The following is a 19,239-nucleotide window of genomic DNA, read 5'->3' as shown; positions in this document are numbered from 1 at the left end:
CAGGGGTTGGCCGTTAATCGGAAAGGTCAATCCCGGCTCCCCCAGGCTGCATGTTGAAGTGTCCTTGGGCAAGATACTGAACCCTGAATTACCCCTGGCGGCTGTTCCGCCAGTGTATGAATGTGTTTGAATGTTAGTTTCTGTTTGAGCACTTAGGTTCAGTGTGTGAATGAATGGAGGAAGTAGTGTAAAAGCGCTTTGAGGGGTTAAAAAGACTAGAAAGGCGCTATCTCCAATATTTTGGACATAAATGATCATTTAGAAATGTCCCTAAAATTATAAAAATCTATAGGGTCAAGATTGGGTTTTTAATACGACGCTGAATTGCAGCATGTTTAAAAGTGGATGAAACAATTCCATTTAGAAGAGACAAAAGGCTAGGACCAAGAACATCTAAAACCTCTTTCAAAAGACACGAGGTGACAGTGTCTGGAGGGACAAAAGTAGGCTTCATGTGTGACGCTATATAGATCAATTCTGACAAGGCCACAGGCTCAAAACTATTTAAAGAAACAGGCATGGGACTAGCTCAGATGGGTCAAGACCGGAAGGTGAGATACCAAATCTAATGACGTCAACCATAACAATAAAGAACCTCAGGAACTTTTCTGTAATTTCAGAGGTAGCATCAGGGAGTGCAGTAGCATAGTTTAGTACTGTGTTATTACACTAAACAAGGTTTTAGGGATATGTGCATGTCTAGCTATAATATCTGAGAAAGACTTTGTTTTTGAGGCTTTGACCAGGCGTTGTTAGGCGATGTTAGGAAGTTTCCCAGTATTTCGTAGGACACTTGCAGTTTATTTTTCTTCCAATTCCGCTCTGCCTTCCTGCATTCCTGTCTAAGGGCATGAGTCTCACTATGGACAACAGATATGAATGTTAAAATCACCAAGGACTAAAATCAAAGTTATCAAAGTTGGGCACAAACAACGATAGAAATATTCATGAATAGTACTTTGCTGTTCTGTATAAAGTGCACAAAGTAATGGGCAGGACAGTTCAACTTTAAAACATTGCACTTCAAAGCTAGCATAGTTGTCTACCGACAGAAGTCTGCATGTAAAGCGACAGTCGCTAAACCTCCACCCTTACCTGTTGTTCTGGGAGAACTAAAAAAGTTAGTCACTGGGGGAGAGTTCAGAAAGAGGACTTAGATCCCCAATAGTAAGCCAAGTCTCAGTTGAACATAGAAAATCCAAATCACGTAATAAAAAGAAATCTTTTAGGAAGAAAGTTTTATTTGAAAGTGACCAAAGCCATTTTCAAAGGGATATTATCCAGATTTTGCGCTGCTCCTTTTTGACCCTTTAAACAAGTAATGATTGTATTAGTGGCCAAGACAGTTTTGAATTGCAGGGAACGGTTATCAGATTGGACAAGTCAGTGTGTTAGAAGAAGTAATTTTGTTGATTCTGATACTAGTCACAACAGGTATGCTGTGGACACCATTAGTGCCTAGTGATGTGGCAGTACAGCCTCCTGGCCACTGGGAGGAGCTATTGTGGTTAGTAGGTGAGGGATAGGTTTGCTGGTGAAGAGAAGAAAAAGTGGGCCTGCGACAGAGGATAGTCAGGGCAAAGTAAAGGTCCAGATATTGTAAAACGGATTGTCGGTGAAAATACCAAATATGATTTGCACATCGAGTGTTGTGAAACCAAATTCAGAGGATCTGTGCCGACGCTTCACTTTTATTTGAATTTAATATAGAACAGGACTCGGCCGACATTGTTCCAGAAGGACTTCCAGATCGGCCTGGGTCGAATTGTGCCGGGTGTTTGGACCCCGATACTTAGTTTTAAAATGAAACTATATATTTGTGAGGACCAATTAAAGAGTGGCGTCTTCAGAAGGAACCAATGGGCTTTGTAGCGACAAGCGGCCCTTCTGCAAGGAAAGCCCGCTCTCTCGGGTCACCAACTCCGGGCGCCCTTAGCGCATTATGACTTCAGATAGCACTCAGGAAAAAGGGCGACCTCTGATAACGAGCTAGTTTCAGTACTAGGTACTGGCCTGAGCGTCTGTACTGAATGTCTGACTCCAGATTCAGAAGTTTCCTGGTCAGCCACTTCACTCCTCTCTCACTTTAGGTTGCAGAGAGTAGGGCCCTGAACACATCACCTGGAAGGAGTTCCTTAAAGGAGCAGTTTGCTGCTGATCTGTAATGAGCTGTGTTAATGTCGGCAGTGTGGATGTTAAAGTAGAAGAATACTAACTTACCAGTCCGGAAGAGGAGGAAGAAAATGAAGACAAAAAGAGACGAAAAACTCTTTCTAGTTTCTTCAGGCGTGCACCCAAAGAGAAACTGATTTATTTTCAACAAGTGCAAAAACAGAAGCCCCAAAAGTTCCCCCTTTTCTCCTCTTTCGCCCCTTCTTCTTTATTTTCCCCTAATTCTTCTTGAGCTCTGGGGTCAGCAACTGAAATAATAATGGGCAGGAAGGACCTCAGCCCTTTTCCAAACGTTCATTGGCTGCTATAAGTTAGCCATCACACTGATTGGTTCTTACATTCTGACCTCACATCCTTCCTCTTCTTTATAGGTACCGTACACTTCCTGCCAGTAGTTGCAACACCCCTTTGCTCTCGTCACAAATGAACAAGAAAAATATAAAACGCATCATGTAGATTCAACAAACTGTGATTGTGTAATCTTCTCATTTCCAAAGCATCCAGAGCAGATACAGCAGGTCTCAGTTTAAAAACAAGACTAAATGAGCATTTCTTCTCTTCTACATCTTAAATGCATCACACAAATGAAAATCACACACAAGAAGCAGAAAAGACATCAATCATGGGTTGTCACCATCTTTTTGAAAGAAAAACCTTCCTTCTGTTCTTTAATCTCAAAATGATGTTGCTTTCATTTTCACAGTGGCTGCTGACGTTTAGGCAAATAGTGCCTTCTTTCCTGATTAAAATGATTATCTTGATGTCATCAGGGAATGCATACATGAGACGTCCTTACAGAAGACAAGTCTTACCGTTGACTAAAAATGATAGAAGCGTAAAAAGTAAAACTCTTGACCTTCCCCTCTGCATCACACCTTTTTTCACACCTCCCCTCATGTGCGCTAGATACACAAATGCGTCGTCAGGGACGCTTTAGCTTTTGGTTTAATTTACAGCAAAAGAGTGGACCTTAGCTCCTCTGTACTGGAAACTAGCGTTATTTTGAGACTTGAGACATGTCTGTCCGTACCCAGACAAAGGTTTCTAGAGGCAAAGATGAGGTCCGGCACAAGAGATGCAGGACTTATTAAAGAAATAAAGACAGCATCTCAAATTAAACATCTTTCTTCAAAAGTTCTACTTTTGTAATCTGAGCTCAGCAGTTAACCATTATCACTCTGAAAGCAAAGGCAAATCATGTTACTATATGGCTTTAAATGTGTCAGGCAGTCAAACTGTGTCTGTGAAGGCCCCCCAAGAACCAGAACCAGAGGCTTATCCATCACTAGAAAAGAGTAAAATCCTGGACTGAGCTGATGGTGGGTTGTGAGGCAGCTGAGATGAGCTCCTTGGAGGTCCTACTCTGCTCCCTGAGCTCCTTCCTCTTCAGTCGGCCCTCCTTCAGCTGCAGAAACACCCGGGTTATAATAATCCAGCTCGATGTCCTCCTGCCTGCCCGGCTTCTGCCCCCTGCTGGCCTGGAGAGACATGACAGCACACACATGTGAGTTAGTGCATCACTCCTCCTCTTCTTCAGGTCAGTAAACACAGAGCGAGTGCTTCATCTCAGGCCTCTAAACAACAGACGTGTGTCAGTACCTTACGGTAGAAACAAAGGGCAGCGATCACCAACAGCAGAGTCAGCGGCAGGACGACCACTTTGATGAGAAGACCTGTTGGATCTGATCAAACGCATGGACAGACATCACATCACACACCATCATGAGTCCATCAGCTCCCATTAAACACAAACTGTAGAGACCTGAAATCTCCCAAAACCACTTCAGTCCGTCAGGAATCTCTATCAACACATATCTGAACGCAGAATCTGGAGAAACAAGCAGAGCCGTCGCAACCAGAGAAGAAGTTCAACTGCCTAAAGCCTCCAGCTGAAAGGGGGTCCTCGAGAAGGGCTGATTATGTAGGCCTACTTGATCCACAGCAATGACACTGTATTAGCACCTTTTAAATACTATGATCAGTCGTAAGCCGGAATTCCCCTAACGAGGCCCCGCCCACTAGTTTGCAGCGTAGAAACCTCATGTGGGCAGTGCCCACCTGTAAAGAGCTTTGTGGTGGCAGAGCGAAGAATCTGGGGGCAAGAAACAAGCAGAGGGGCAAAGAAGTTCAACTGCCGAAACAGTTTATAGTTGTTTTACACTAAACAAATATAATTTATTGTGCTTAAACGCAACACAAATCCAGCTGTTGCCCTTACAGCCAATGAGAAGGTAGAACAGCGTTGTCATGGCTACCAGCTACAGGTGTGCTGGAAGCTGCAGTGATGTTGACAGGTACGCGTCCTGCATCTCTGAGTCGTTAAAATATATATTTATAATAATATATTAAAATGTTCAGTTCTAATCCTGAATTTATTCTAGTTAACGTAACGTTAATCGTGATTATTTGAGGGTTCATGTGTTTATCGTTGTTGTTGGACAGAAGTAGGAGAACATGGTCTGGAAGCTGAATAAGCAGCGACATCAAGTCTGTCATCAGAAACTAATCAGTAGATCTCTGCAGCCTTTGTAATGAAGTTCGACTCTGTTTATGTAGCTGTCATGATAAAGAGTGAAATCAATAAGAAGATCTGTGAAGGTGACGTTTCAGCTGCTCTGCTTCAGCTTACCTGAGACAGTGAGAGACAGCCGACGGCTCTCAGAGGAGAAGTCATGAGAAAAAACATGGACGTGATAAACACAGCTGTAGCTTCCTTGGTGGGCGGGCTCTGCGGCAGGAAACAGGAAGTGGGCAGAGTGATTGACAGCTGGCAGGATGTAGTTGTGTGATGTGATGGAGGAGGTGAAGGCGAGCTGGAAGGAGCCTCCTGGGTACTGTGGCTGGATGGAGCAGCTGATGGTGAAGGTGGAGCCCCTGGACACCTGAAAGCCCTGCTGCTGGGCCTCGGAGACCCCGTCCACGGAGGAGGACGCAGAGATGTTGGGCTGAAGCAGCAGGTCTGTAAACACAGATGATGAAAGGTCACATCAACAAAATGGCCCCTGAAGAAGGAAGTGATGTCACAGGTCTGACACGGGTAACAAACATGGAGCAGAGCGATGACAGACTGTAAAAGGAGGGACTGGGTCCACCTGGTGGGACGTCCCCAAACACAGAGACAGACAGACAGACAGGTTCCTCCAGGTGTGTCCTGTCAGGTGAAGCTTCCAGAAACAAGCCCACCTCTCTACACTTTAGGACGTCACTGTCCTGGAGAACTTTACAGTTCAGTCCAATGGAAACCACTGAGACACTGAGACAGAGGAGAGGACACACTGGAGACATTACTGTCATAGATGATGTCATAGATGATGTCACTGATGGGCTTACCTGAACAGGTGAGATACACGATGGAGGAAGAGTAAAATGATGATGATACACACTCCCTCAGAGCAGATCCAGACTGAACACAGTCAGTACTGATCCACCACACAGGTCTGTCTGAGGACTCCTCTCTCTGTCCTACAGAAACAGCAGAGCCACAGTCCAGCTCTCTACAGACCACAGCTGCTGTCTTCAGGGTCCAGCAGAGATCGGTTCACTCACTGGTCTCCAGTCTCCCTGATGTTTCAGCTCCAGTGTTCCTGCACAGCGACTGGCTCCTCCCACCAACCTGACATCATCAGGCTCTGAACAGAAACCAGAGAGTCATCAGTAAAACAATAAAGTGAGTTTCATCAGAAGAGAAATGAAGCAAATCAAAGCTGCAGCTCCTCTTCTACCTGAGCAGGTGAGTCCAACAGCTTTTCCAGTTGAGCAGGTGTTTCTAGCTGAGCCTGAGCTTCTACAGTCCAGGAGAGCAGACTCATGGCCTCCACACTGGAACTCTTTGGTCCACATCGGAGCCTCCACTTCTCCATAGAGCGCCCCCTGGAGGACTGAAGGAGCCCCACAGCCGAGCTCCCTACAGACCACCTCTGCATCCTGCTGGTCAAAGTCAGCTTCACACACTGAGGACCACCTCTGGTTAGACTTCACCTCCAGTCTGCCTGAGCACAGACTAGTCCCGTCCAGCAGCCTGACAGAGTCTGGAGAGATAATAGAAGATGAAATAGAGATAAAGACAGCAGACACAAAAGAAAAACATGTCATGAAACAACAATTCAGTGATTCAAGGTGGACTCAGCACAACTCCAACATCAGTTCATCATTAACAACAGAACACGTCTTTCTACCAGCACAGACTGCAGCAAGTTCACCAGCACATTTCCATTTAATACTCTGTCACACTTGTTCTCCACGTCTGAACACTTTCAACATGTTTCCAAACAACAGCACAACATCATCATCTGCAGATTTCTCTGCTCTGTTCCTTCTGCTCAGCTACTCCACAATCTTTGCTCTCCACACAAACAAGTTCAACACTTTTCATTCTGTCTTAATGTTCTAAGAAGATCTGGAACCCAGAAGAAAAAGCTGCTTAGAAAATGCTCCAACAACTCTAACAGGGATAGGGGCTGGACTCTCTCCTTTGAGGAGCTGCCAGGGTGGAGGACGCCACGTGGGTGTGGAGATACTGACGAGCCCCCGGCTGAGCTCAGCTGCTCAAAGTTGTGTCCAGTAAGCAGGGTTGGGGAGTAACGGATTACATGTGACGGCTTTACGTAATCGGGATCCAAAAACAGTAGCTGTATTCCGTTACGTGGCACACCTGAGGTAGTGTGAGCACATTTCACCTGCTTTCATACAGGTCGGTAAACTGTAAATAACCCAGAACTACTGACTTTATAACATCAGGCTTTACTAACGTGATTCTTTGTTAAACGTTTAGAGTGTACGATGATTTCTGACATGTGTGAAGAAAGGAAGTCAGTTTGTCCTGTCAACATTTCCCCGTGATGACGCCATGTTGGTGCTACGAATACCGGACGTTTAAAGTTTATGGTGGGAAAGTGTTGTGACGGCTCGTGTTCACTGTAGATATTCCAGATGTCTGTTTGATAAGATGTTTATAATTAATATACCTTGCCAAAATGACTGACTGCAGGTACCTGAATATTGATACGTCTGTTTTCTGCTAAATATATGGTTAGAACATGTAACATGAACATTTTCTAGTTACATTTCAGTGGACTGTAATTATTACAGAAGGTTAATGTCAGTGTTGACACATTAAAGGGGCAGTACGCCTCAGCTCAAGTTAGATTAGACGTATATTAGACGTAAATGGTAGTGTTTAGAGCAGTTACATCCTGTAAGGAGAAAAGGTCTTTAAATGACTAAAGATGTTTACTGAATGTGAAAGTCAATGGAAATGTGTTTATCACAGAAACAGTAAGTGACCAGAGTGAGAAGAGGTTTTATTGAAACGGTGAGAGTGTTAATATGTGATGAAACTTTATTGGACCTGGACATTGAACTGAAATGCTCAGAACAGAAACGTGTTATGTTTACATGATTTTGAGTTGTTTAATAAAACAACCAGAGAAGCAATCTGGAAGGAAACGAGACGCACCGTCTCTTCATTGCTGCTGTTTCACCTGCTTTCATACAGGTTACATATCTGTGACTGAGGTACCCATCCCAGGGCCCCGTAACAGGTACAGTACAGAAAATAAAGACGTCATCAGATTACAGGTACATCTGGGATTACTCATAGGGATTACTTTAAGCAGGACGTTTCCATGAAACAGAAACGCTGTGCTGTTTGCCTCCGTATATGTTTTTTATCTGCAGTCTGGGGTGTCAGGGCTTAAAGCAAGAAATCTTTCTGTGCCTGAAATGTGTTCGGGGTTTACGGCAAAGATGGAGGGTGGGGGGCCAGAGCCTGACTCTGTGTTGAAAAGTGATGGGGACATAGGGGCTCAGATTAGGGGTGTGTCATACACTTAGCTCAGGAAACATGAGGGACCACGATACTGGGTTCACAAGAACAAGATGAGAAGATAAGTGTGCACTGTTTTGATGAAATGTTCAATGTGGAAATACATGGGGGGGTCACTTCCTGCATTCTGGTAACATTTTCTGCCACCACCTCTAATCAGTGCTTGAAGTGGAAAATATAGGTGCTGGTACTCAGGGCTGGGCAATACGGCCGAAAATGTTACCACGATAAAACATTTCATCTCACTCAACATGGATTATTCTCAGGATAAAGGTCAAATCATTGTTTCTTTCAGGTTTGATTTTATTTTTATTTTTTCAACCTGTCCTGCCCAGCAGCCTGGTGGAGAGTATGATGAGCTGGATGTTGTGCCAGACAGATTTTACTTTAACAAGAGAGTATTAATATCATCCTTTGTCTGTTTTATTGTTTATTTAATTATGCATTGATTTGTCACCAGGGGGGCAGACAAACAGACAGCACAGAGAAAGGACAACAAGAGAACGGGGAGGAGGGCAAACAAACAAACAAAGAGACGACCAGCCGAACAGCAACCAACAGCTGATATAGGAAGACAACTGAGAGAGAAATGAAAACAAGAAACAGTCAAGCACAATAAATAAAGAACACAGCACAGCCAGGAGAGCTGGAATCAGAACAATTCATTTAAATGAGTAACTGAGAGAAAAGCATCAAGAATAATTCTACCAGGGACAACCTACATTTGCCCACCTCTCTAAACTTTAGGACGTCACTGTCCTGGAGAACTTTACAGTTCAGTCCAATGGAAACCACTGAGACACTGAGACAGAGGAGAGGACACACTGGAGACATTACTGTCATACATGATGTCATACATGATGTCACTGATGGGCTTACCTGAGCAGGTGAGATCCAGGATGGAGGAAGAGGAACCTGATGATGTTACACACTCCCTCAGAGCAGATCCAGACTGAACACAGTCAGACCAGATCCACCACACAGGTCTGTCTGAGGACTCCTTTCTCTGTCCTACAGAAACAGCAGAGCCACAGTCCAGCTTTCTACAGACACCAGCTGCTGTCTTCAGGGTCCAGACAGAGACAGGGTGATCGTTCCTCACTGGTCTCCAGTCTCCCTGATGTTTCAGCTCCAGTGTTCCTGCACAGCGACTGGCTCCTCCCACCAACCTGACAGGCTCTGAACAGAAACCAGAGAGTCATCAGTAAAACAATAAAGTGAGTTTCATCAGAACAGAAATGAACCAAATCAAAGCTGCAGCTCCTCTTCTACCTGAGCAGGTGAGTCCAACAGCTTTTCCAGGTGAGCAGGTGTTTCTAGCTGAGCCTGAGCTTCTACAGTCCAGGAGAGCAGACTCATGGCCTCCACACTGGAACTCTTTGGTCCACATCGGAGCCTCCACTTCTCCATAGAGCGCCCCCTGGAGGACTGAAGGAGCCCCACAGCCAAGCTCCCTACAGACCACCTCTGCATCCTGCTGGTCAAAGTCAGCTTCACACACTGAGGACCACCTCTGGTTAGACTTCACCTCCAGTCTGCCTGAGCACAGACTAGTCCCGTCCAGCAGCCTGACAGAGTCTGGAGAGATAATAGAAGATGGCCTTTCCTCATTTTCTGGTTTAATAAAACAATTTAAAATCTGAAACTGTAACAGAATATAATGCAGAGCAGCTCTCAGCTTTCAGATATGTTTCTCCTGTAGATCAACTTTTGACAACTGCTGAATCAACGCAGACGTGACTGATTGAGGTAACCTCTTTAAATGAGCCTGTGGACCTTTTTACCTCAACAATAATAAATGAAATAATTTTAATTCAGTTAGAAACTCCTGGACTTTAATAGCTCCTGTGTTTCAGCAGTTTTCTGCTCACGTTCAAAGTTCTGCACATTCACAATCTAACTGGGTTCTCTGACATTTCCAGAATAAAGGATATTTTGAGAGGTCAAACAGGATAAATCATCATAAACTTTGTAATCAATCCGCACCATGTGGAAGGGATCCATAGCACGGGTTGCACCACTACTATCCATGGTAGTGTGGGGATGTTTTGTTGTGCAGGATCACAGCTCCTGTGTGTCCTTATGAGGAAAGTTCAAGATGGCTATCAGAGTAAAAATGGACTGTCTATTGCATCAGACTAGGCAACTTGATGAGTTTATTTTTTTAAGTAGCCCATTAAAATATTCCTGCAATTGCAGTGAAGAAGTTCAAGTTCTAAAATTTGTGATTTACTTTCATTCATAAAAACGTCTCAAACCATCCCACTATTTCTTAGCCTACTTCTAAACGCCAACAGGGTTTAGAAGCTGCAGCTTGGAAAAGAGAACTGCGTCGCATTCCAGCAGCAACCTCTGTGAGAACGAGCCAACACATCTATGGACGCACATCATTTTAAAACAAGACAGTGATCTGGTCTGTCTTTCAGTCAAGGTTTAGTTAGTCTGGGCTAATGCAAGTTTCCCCTTCTGACAGAAGCAGAACCTGAACTAGACTGAACTAGATGAGACAAGGAGGAGGAACAGGAATCTAACTGAAAACACTGAAATCTGAATTTAAATAAATAAATAAAGCTGCTGCTCTGCTGTTGGCTTCTGCTGGTGCCACTACGACAATGCTTTAATGTGGACAACATGGAAAAACAAATGCTAAAATTAACAGACCACTCTGCATTCTCAAAGGAAATGCCGAAATAGAATTTTTTTGGACATGGATATCTTGTAATCTACTCTATCACGAGGCGAAACAAATATTCCTACAACACATCAAACAGCAACAAACAAAATGCTGGGAAAAGAGGCACGTGGTATGCTCTCAGGCCCGTCGTCAGGGGGGTCAACGGGTACAGACGACCCCGGCCCAAGGCCTAGGGGGGGCCCATGCAAGGTCTATGGTCAACCCTTAAATGGGATCAACTTAGACACTTTATTACTGTCTTTTCTAAATAACAAAATCTTTTAGATATATTTACATGATAAATAAATGTTTTATTATCATTAAAACATATTTCAAACTTGCCATCTGATTGAATTTAGCAAGTTTCGTTTATCCACCTCCTCCTCCCATGCAGTAGTACCTACAGTCCCAAACGGTTCTGAAGGGGCCAAATGAGCAGAAACCTTCTGAAACACGCGAGCTAAAGTGCAGGAGATTCTGTCTGAATTAAAATTATTTAATATCATTGAGGTGAAAAGGTGCCACAGTCATATTTAAACAGGTTACTTCCCAAGACAAAGACATGAGGAAATATTTTCATCCTTCACATTTAATTTGTATTCAGATTAATATATTCATTTGTTAAGTTCTGTGTGTGCAGCATGAAGGGACTACAAGCTTCTGTTTCATTAGACAGCAGCCCTGTGTTGTAAAATGACAAAAACAACCTTGTAAGAGTTAAACAACAGGAGAAAAGATAGCCTATATCTAAAAGCAACACAGAGTGCCTGAGAGCTTTACTGCATTATATTCTGTTATATTTGGAATCGTCACCTGAATTTTGTGTTTCCCTTTATATGAATAAAGATTAGTAACAGCCACAAGTTCCCCTGTAACAGCCTCCAGAAACCTGCCCTACAGTAAACACTAGTCAGCAGCACATCACAGGTCAGAGGATACAGATGCTACTATGGTTACAGTAGAATAAGCTATACATGTGGTAAACCTCTGTTTATATGATCATCATTTCAGCTCACAGCCATATACTCTAAACAGTATTTCAGTTTAGTACATAATTTGACCAATACGTTGATTACTGTAGTCCTCAAAACTGAATTTGATAGATCACGTATGTGTATTTGTTCACTCATAATTAAACTGTATGATTTAATGCTTTGCAGTCATTTCTACAATGTTTGATTTTACTGTTCTCTAATCAGCAAATCATTGAAGGGCATTTTTCTCTCTCCTTGTTTTAAGTTAAAATGAGGAACATAACTGTCACAGTCTAATTTAAATTAAAAAAGGTATTGACCTTTTGTGCTTTATAATCATATTGAGTAATTGAATATACATGTGAGCGCGGCCTGGATGAATCTATAACGCTGAATTTGGAAATGATTGTTAGGGACTCCATCTGTGTCACTATAAGGCTAACGGCCAAGAGCTTCTCTGAAACTGCCCGTGTTTGTATTAGAACTAAGAAGTTGGTTTGTCCCCCTGTCCAAAATTCCTAACGGTGGGCCTGTATGCTCTCAGTATAATACTGACTCTGTGTTATATCAGCTGACCTTTCTGCTTGAGGGGCGTGCCGCATGTTGCGATCGACCAACGGAACCTCGGCCCACCTGTCTGCCCCGTTTTCCACCCGGATGGACGTGATCTGTCTGGTGAGTGTGAACAATCATACTTTCACAAGCAACCTAAGCTGCCAGAGCGGATGATAAGCGCAGCTAATGGAACTTTAAAAACACAATGTAAAACAGATATCCAATCAGCACAAAAACAACATCAACTTGGATTTTTCCAGACTGTAAATCATGTAAAGGTGATTTGGGACTCTGTTCTAACCTAAGGGTATCCTGGGTGGACACTTGAACATCCGGAGTATAATATCAAAAGGAGATCAGATTCAACATCTACTGACGGACTCTAACCTAGACTTCCTAGCTCTGAGTGAAACCTGGCTTATTCCTAACATTGCAACCAGTATGATGATGTTCCTGGCTATGTTTGTTATAGAGAGGACAGATCATCTGGCAGGGGAGGGGGCGTATTGTTTTATGCCAGACATATTCTTAAATGTAAGGAAATCAAACTGGACACATCTTTGGAATGTCTAGCCTTAAATATAGCACTGTCCCCCAGATGAATTTTAATATTGTAATCCTGTACAATTATGGCGTTTATTTTTAGTCATAAGTTGTGAGCGTGTAAAACATGCTCATGAGCAAATTATGTTATTCCACACGTGCAAAAATTAACCTTCCCGCGCGCACAATACAACACTCACGTAGAAATTCAACAACCGAGAGTTGTACCGGTTTCTGCGAGCGAGCGCCTGGTTTGCTCTCAAAGAATAACTCTGTGTGTCACGGGGCAGCCGATGGTTCCAAACACTGAATAGTTGAAAACATCATGATTTATCATTGTCAGCACTGGGTTGCACCAACTATGTGTAAGTTTAAACTTAGCCTAGTTTGAACGTAATTTCTAACTTAAGTCGGGGTTTACGTGCTACTAACGTTTTAAGGGTTGCACCAGCTCCGTAGACATAAGTCCTTAATAGGTGTAAAGTCCTCCATGAAATAGTCAAGTGGTTGTCATGGCGCATCGTTTTGAAAGGTGGGGTGAGGAGGAGCAAATTATACCGGGCTCTTCTGCGTAACCGAGCGCACACAGCCTGGATCACAGCTCATTTCGGTTAATGAAGCAAAATGCAGATCAAGACTGGTTCAGTTATGAATTGAAAATGTATCGAAATTAAGAGTAGATTACTGGCCCAAAGAAATTATTGGATTAAAGAGTAAAAATATAAATACTAAAGGAACGTGAAAAGGCAATGACTTATTTTTATGTATTTATTTTGGCAAATTTGCGTTACTTGTAACAAGTTACTCCCCACCCTGCTGCAGGCGCCCTCACTGCTGTCTTCAGGTAGGCTGTAATAACAGCAGCACAGAAGAAAAGTCTGTAATATCGAGGCACTTAGCTGCCTCTAGCAAACTCGTATTTTTTCTCCCTTAACTTTCACCTCAGCATCTCCTTTGTGTTGGGTCGGATGTTTTCTAGGCCTAACTTACACGATTTTTATCTGCGTTTCAACCGTTTAATTATGTCTGATGTGGAGTGATTGATTGACTAGCCACTCATAGTAAACCTTCTCGCCTAGCCAACTACAAATGCGCTGGAAAAAATAGAAATGAAATATGAGGGGGATATAAGTTATAATGTTAAAATTTCATCTGCCCCTATACTTTACCGTTCGTTACGGGCACCGTTAAATTACGTCTATGTTGTAGTTAACGGTTTTGCCACTCGATGTCACTGTGAGACTAGCTGTAGATTAAGGTTTCATAGTTATCACCTAATCATAATTATTTCCTTGTATAGGTCCCTTTTTGTTGGTTTGTTGCTTTTTTTAGCCGTTAGCCTCTTCAGTATTGCAAATGTTGAAAGAGAGAGAGACAAACTGTAATAAACTCTGTTAAGAATACTGTTTCTTAACACTATACTGTTTCCTAACGACACTGTTTTGATTAGTATGGGCTTTAAGCCAGAGTAGCTAAGATGCACCTTACGTCTGGGTGGTACAACGAAACATCGACACAACTTAAGTCTCAAACTAACTAGTTTCAACGTATTGTTTAATGTGGACTTTGCACCCTAACTTAAGGTAGAACTTACGTATTGCTGGTGCAACAGGCTGCAGGTCTCTTGGGGAAAACCGCAAGCAAGATATATTGTTATATAATTAATTTTCTTATAAAACTGATTTAGATCAAATATTTTTCAGTTTTGTTTGTTTATTTTGCTGCTTAATGTCTCGTTCCACACTCCAGTCCAGTTGGTGGCGGTGATGCACCATTAAACTGGTTTGCCCACCGCTAATAAACACAAAAGAAGAAGTTTCAGCGCTGTAAGTTATCCCATTCATTTTTGTTGTGTCCGATGAACCTACGCTCGCTGGTAAGTTGATGAAATGACTATGATTAACCCATCAAATGACCTCTTGTGAATTTAGTCAATAGTTGTTTTTATGTAGCCAGCTTTAGTTCAACTTTAGTTTGGTTCGGAAGACATTAACTAATTTCATCAGATTCTAAGTGCAGCTAGCTAACCTGAGCAACATTTCAACTGGCAAGTTACCATGAAGTTACCGTTACTCCCTGTCAGTTTGCAGACATTTACTTTAAATGTCAAGTTATAAGTGTACGTAGATAGAGTTGGTTATTAGAATTATAGTAGAAGTTAGCAGCACTTAGTGGCTGTAGTAGCCAGTTAACGTTACTATGAGCGGTAACGTTAGCTATGTGAAATAGATAACATGGCAAGCTTGTATCTAGCAAGGTTGTTCCTTGGTTAACGTTAATTCAGTCATTAACGTTACACACATTGTTTGTTGGACAGTGCATCAGCTGATAAGATCAGCAGCACAAAAAGCAAGTAACGTTATAACTGCAGCAGATAACGACTTCATATGTTTTTCTGTTGAAGAGGCTGACATATGAAACCATCAGAGACTGACTTTAATGAGCGAGCAAGCCAGTTATCCACAAAGGATCCAAACATCAACGAGGTACGTCCCTGTCAGAAACAGCTCTGTGTGTTGAATCAGTGCCTCTGAACAGCTAAAACTGAATATTTTAACCTTCATGAAGGTAGGATTATTGCAGGACTGCATTATTTTTAGCTCGGTGTACCTAATAAACTGGCAGCTGGATCTGCTTATAGGCCTCATAGAAACGTGCCAAACTTGTATATTTAAGAGTAAGTTAGTGGAGTGCAAATACCATATCCAGCCAATGATAACCAGGACAAACTTTGTTCCACATTGATGCAAATATGAATATAGTGACATGAAACATACAAATAATTTGAGATATGGAGGCATTTACACATCCTTTCAGCTGCTGGTCTTACTGTGTTGAATGCTCTTAGTGGCCTTAATAGGAGCACCTTTACAATGTAATGCAGTTCAATACAACAGCATTTTTTATTTAATAAAATTTACACATATGAGCATAAATGTGTAAATTTAATTAAATGTTTAATACTGAGGTTAAAATTAAAGGCTGTTTTACTGACCTACATTGTGTTGGATATGAGGATGTTTTTTGTCCTCCCTATTTACATAATTACAGGGATGAAATATCAGAAACTCCTCTAAATGTAGTTTGTGTCTGATTTTATTTCATTTTATTATTATTTTATTATTGTGTTTTTGTATGAGTAAGCACATCATGAGCAGTGTCCAATCCTGAGTCAAATTCCTCGTATGTGTACACATGCCTGGCAATAAAACTGATTCTGATATAATGCAGCTCAGTACAACACCAACATCACCAAGTACGACCTCAGTGATAAAACATGTAAGTGAATTAACACTTCTATGTATGTCTGCGTAAATAAATCCTGAACAGTACAGGTGTGGCACTTGGTGTTTGACACGACAGATAAATTGCCCCCCTAATTTTTGAATTCAGTGAAAGGTTCTCAGAACATAATGTGACTACTTTGTCACTTACATGAGTTATGCTGTTCTGTTGCTGAGATGTGATGATTCCATGCCTGCTGAGCGCACTATGGTCAGCAAAGGACGCCCTATGCATTATACTAAGGCATCAGTAGCTAACGCCAGCAAAGTAGAATGAGAGGTTGTTGTGAATTATTTTGGAGCATTTTAGCCTAAATTGTTATCATTAATTACTAGAGCAATGGTGGTCTACATTGTCATCATATAAAGTGTTATTAAGTGTTATTAAAGATTGTCATCCAGCTCATTCCAAATCCGCGGTCCCCGGCACACTACACTCACACTAGTGCTTTTTAATCTCCGGTTTTTCCCAATAATAATGTGCTTATTTCTAGTGAGGTGAGTGTGCTGGGGACAGCGGATGGGAACAAGCTCACACAAACTGCTATTCAGTCCAGAGACCACCTGATACATAGTACATGCATTGTGAAATATATTATATTCATTTAGTCTTAAAATACCGTACCCAAGAAAAATAGAACGAGTTGGAGCATTGAAATCAGACCATGATATGGCACGAATGACTTTTCTTTGTAGAATTTCTAATTTTTTAAAGTAAGTATGATAAGTATTGCACCAAATAATATTGCAATAGTTTAAATGGGGTTCAAAGAGTGTTTTATAAAGAGTAAGTAGTGTTGCTTGAGGGAGCAGATTTCTAAGCTTGAAGAACAGACCAACATATTTTGATAGCTTTTTGACAAGATATTCAATATGGTGTTTAAAATTTAGGTGATCATCTATAAAAACACCCAAAATTTAGTCGTCTTCACTCTCTTTATTTCCTCTTCCTTTATTTTAATTTGAAAATGTAGATCATCGAAATCAAGTTGTTTTTTGTTTGGACAGAATATTATATAGTTTGTTTTGCTGGTATTTATAGATAGTTTATTTACTTTGAACCAGTTATCCACATTCTGAAGTTCTTTGTTAAGTAGTTTCTGAAGTTCAAATTCATTTTTGTGTGATAGAAACAGGTTAGTGTCATCTGCAAAGATTACTTTATGAAGGGTCTTTGAGGAATTTTCCAGATCATTAATGTAAATAATAAAGCGGAGAGGACCTAATATGGATCCTTGTGGAACACCACATTGAATGTGTTTGTTTTCTGATCTCTGTTCGTGAATAGTTACATACTGTTGCCTCTGGTGTAAATAACTCTTGAACCAATTCAGTGGTTGACCTCTGATTCCATAATGGTGCAATTTATACAGTAATATGGTAAAGTCGATGGTATCAAAGGCCTTTGAGAAGTCTAGGAATATACCGATACCATATTCCCCCTTTTCAATGGCATCATTGATCTTTTCAGTAAGGTCAAGGATCGCCATACAGGTGGTGTGTTTTTCCTAAAGCCATACTGGGATGGGTTAAGTATGTTCAGTGTATTAAGATAATTAATAAGTCTATTATAAACCACTCTTTCCAATATTTTGGAAAGAGTTGGTAAAATTGATATGGGACGATAATTTATGATGTCATTTTTATCACCAGCTTTGAAAATCGGAATTATTTTTGTCATTTTGGGAACAGTTCCTGTAAGCAGTGAGAGATTAATACAATGTGTAAGTGGTTCAATTATTTCTTTAGCAATACTTTTCAATAATTTACTGCTAATTTCATCTTCTCCTGCAGAATTTGAGCTCTTCAGAGCCATTATGATATTATACAATTCAATGGCATCAGTAGGCTTTAGGAAGAAGGAGTTTGGATAATTGCCTGACATATATTGTTGGTAAGAGACACTGTGTGGTTGAGTAATGTTTTTTGAGAGATTTGCCCCTGTTGATACAAAGTAATTATTAAATTCATTTGCAAGATCAGTATTATTTGTTGTATCAGGGAGCACGGTATCTTTATGGTCCCTATTCAAAAAATTATTCAACACTTTCCATGATTTCTTAGAGTCTCCCTGCGAGGTTTTTATCAATTCAGAGTAGTGATTATATTTGCTTTTCCTGATTATATATACCAATTTATTCTTGTAAACATTGTATTTAGTTTTGTTCTCTATATTTGGTTTATTAACATATCTTTGGTAAAGTTTATTCTTTTGTTTAAGGGAGTTAGAGATTGCCCTTGTTAGCCAGGGTTTGTGTTCTGCCTTTCTGCTTGTAACAGTTTTTATGGGAATGGAGCAACGAATGGAGTCTGTTATTTCATTTACCAAGAAATCATATGCAGTATCAGGATCGCAGCAACAATAAACAATGTCCCATGCTTTAGCTTGCAGACTTGCCTTAAGTTGATACATTGATCGATCGTTTACTACTTTAATTTTTATCGGGTGACATAAGGGTAAACATTTATAATCAAAATTAAAGAACAGCATTATTGGGTAATGATCAGATATATCAGAAAGTAAAACTCCTGATTCAAGCTTAACATTTCGTATATTTGTGACAATATTGTCAATAACAGTTGTAGAAGTATTTGTGACTCTGGTAAATATATTTATTGTTGGAAAGAAAGAGGAGGAATGTAATGTATTAATGAAGTCCTTTTTGACTGCATCGTCCTTGGAGACATCAATATTGAAGTCTCCAAGGAGGACGCAGTCTTTATTTAATTTATTTATGTGTAATAGAATTTCTTCTAGTTTATCATTAAAAATGTTTAAATCAGAATCTGGGGGGCGGTAAATTACGCCCACAATAATGTTTTTACCTTTGTCAGTTTTTATCTCAATAAAGAGAGACTCTGTATGATTATCATTTACGGCAAGATCGCAAACATCGGCTTGCATGTTTGAACGTACATAGAGGCATACCCCACCACCAGGTCTGCCAGATCTGTCCTTATGATATAATTTATAGTCTTCGAGGTTTAAGGCATCTATGTACGATTTGTCATTTAGCCACGTGTCACTACAACCAATTATGCTGAAGCAGCATTTAGTATTTAAGAGTAGGGAGACAAGCTCGTCGTGATGTTTATTCAAACTTCTAATGTTTAAGTGCAGAAATGATAAGTTATTTACTATGTTCATACATTTTACATGCTCAGGGTCGTAATATTTACAGGTTAAGTTTTTTTCAACATCAATACAGTGAT

The 19,239-nt window shown here is 41.0% G+C and overlaps 1 long non-coding RNA gene across 1 annotated transcript; it reads right to left on the bottom strand.

The window, feature by feature from the left end:
- Positions 1-2,816: 2,816 nt before the first annotated feature.
- Positions 2,817-3,384, bottom strand: LOC119914893. Its single transcript, XR_005446871.1, has 2 exons — positions 3,209-3,384; positions 2,817-3,047 (listed from the first exon to the last, which is right to left on the bottom strand). It is a non-coding gene; the product is annotated as an uncharacterized LOC119914893 (long non-coding RNA).
- Positions 3,385-19,239: the final 15,855 nt, after the last annotated feature.

The sequence above is a fragment of the Micropterus salmoides genome, unplaced genomic scaffold (assembly GCF_014851395.1).
Source record: "Micropterus salmoides isolate LMB-PRFRI ecotype aquatic unplaced genomic scaffold, ASM1485139v1 Ms_hic_scaffold_20, whole genome shotgun sequence".
Taxonomy (NCBI): Eukaryota; Metazoa; Chordata; class Actinopteri; order Centrarchiformes; family Centrarchidae; genus Micropterus; species Micropterus salmoides.
Note: the sequence above shows the minus strand (reverse complement) of the source record. Positions and strands in the feature narration are given on the sequence as shown.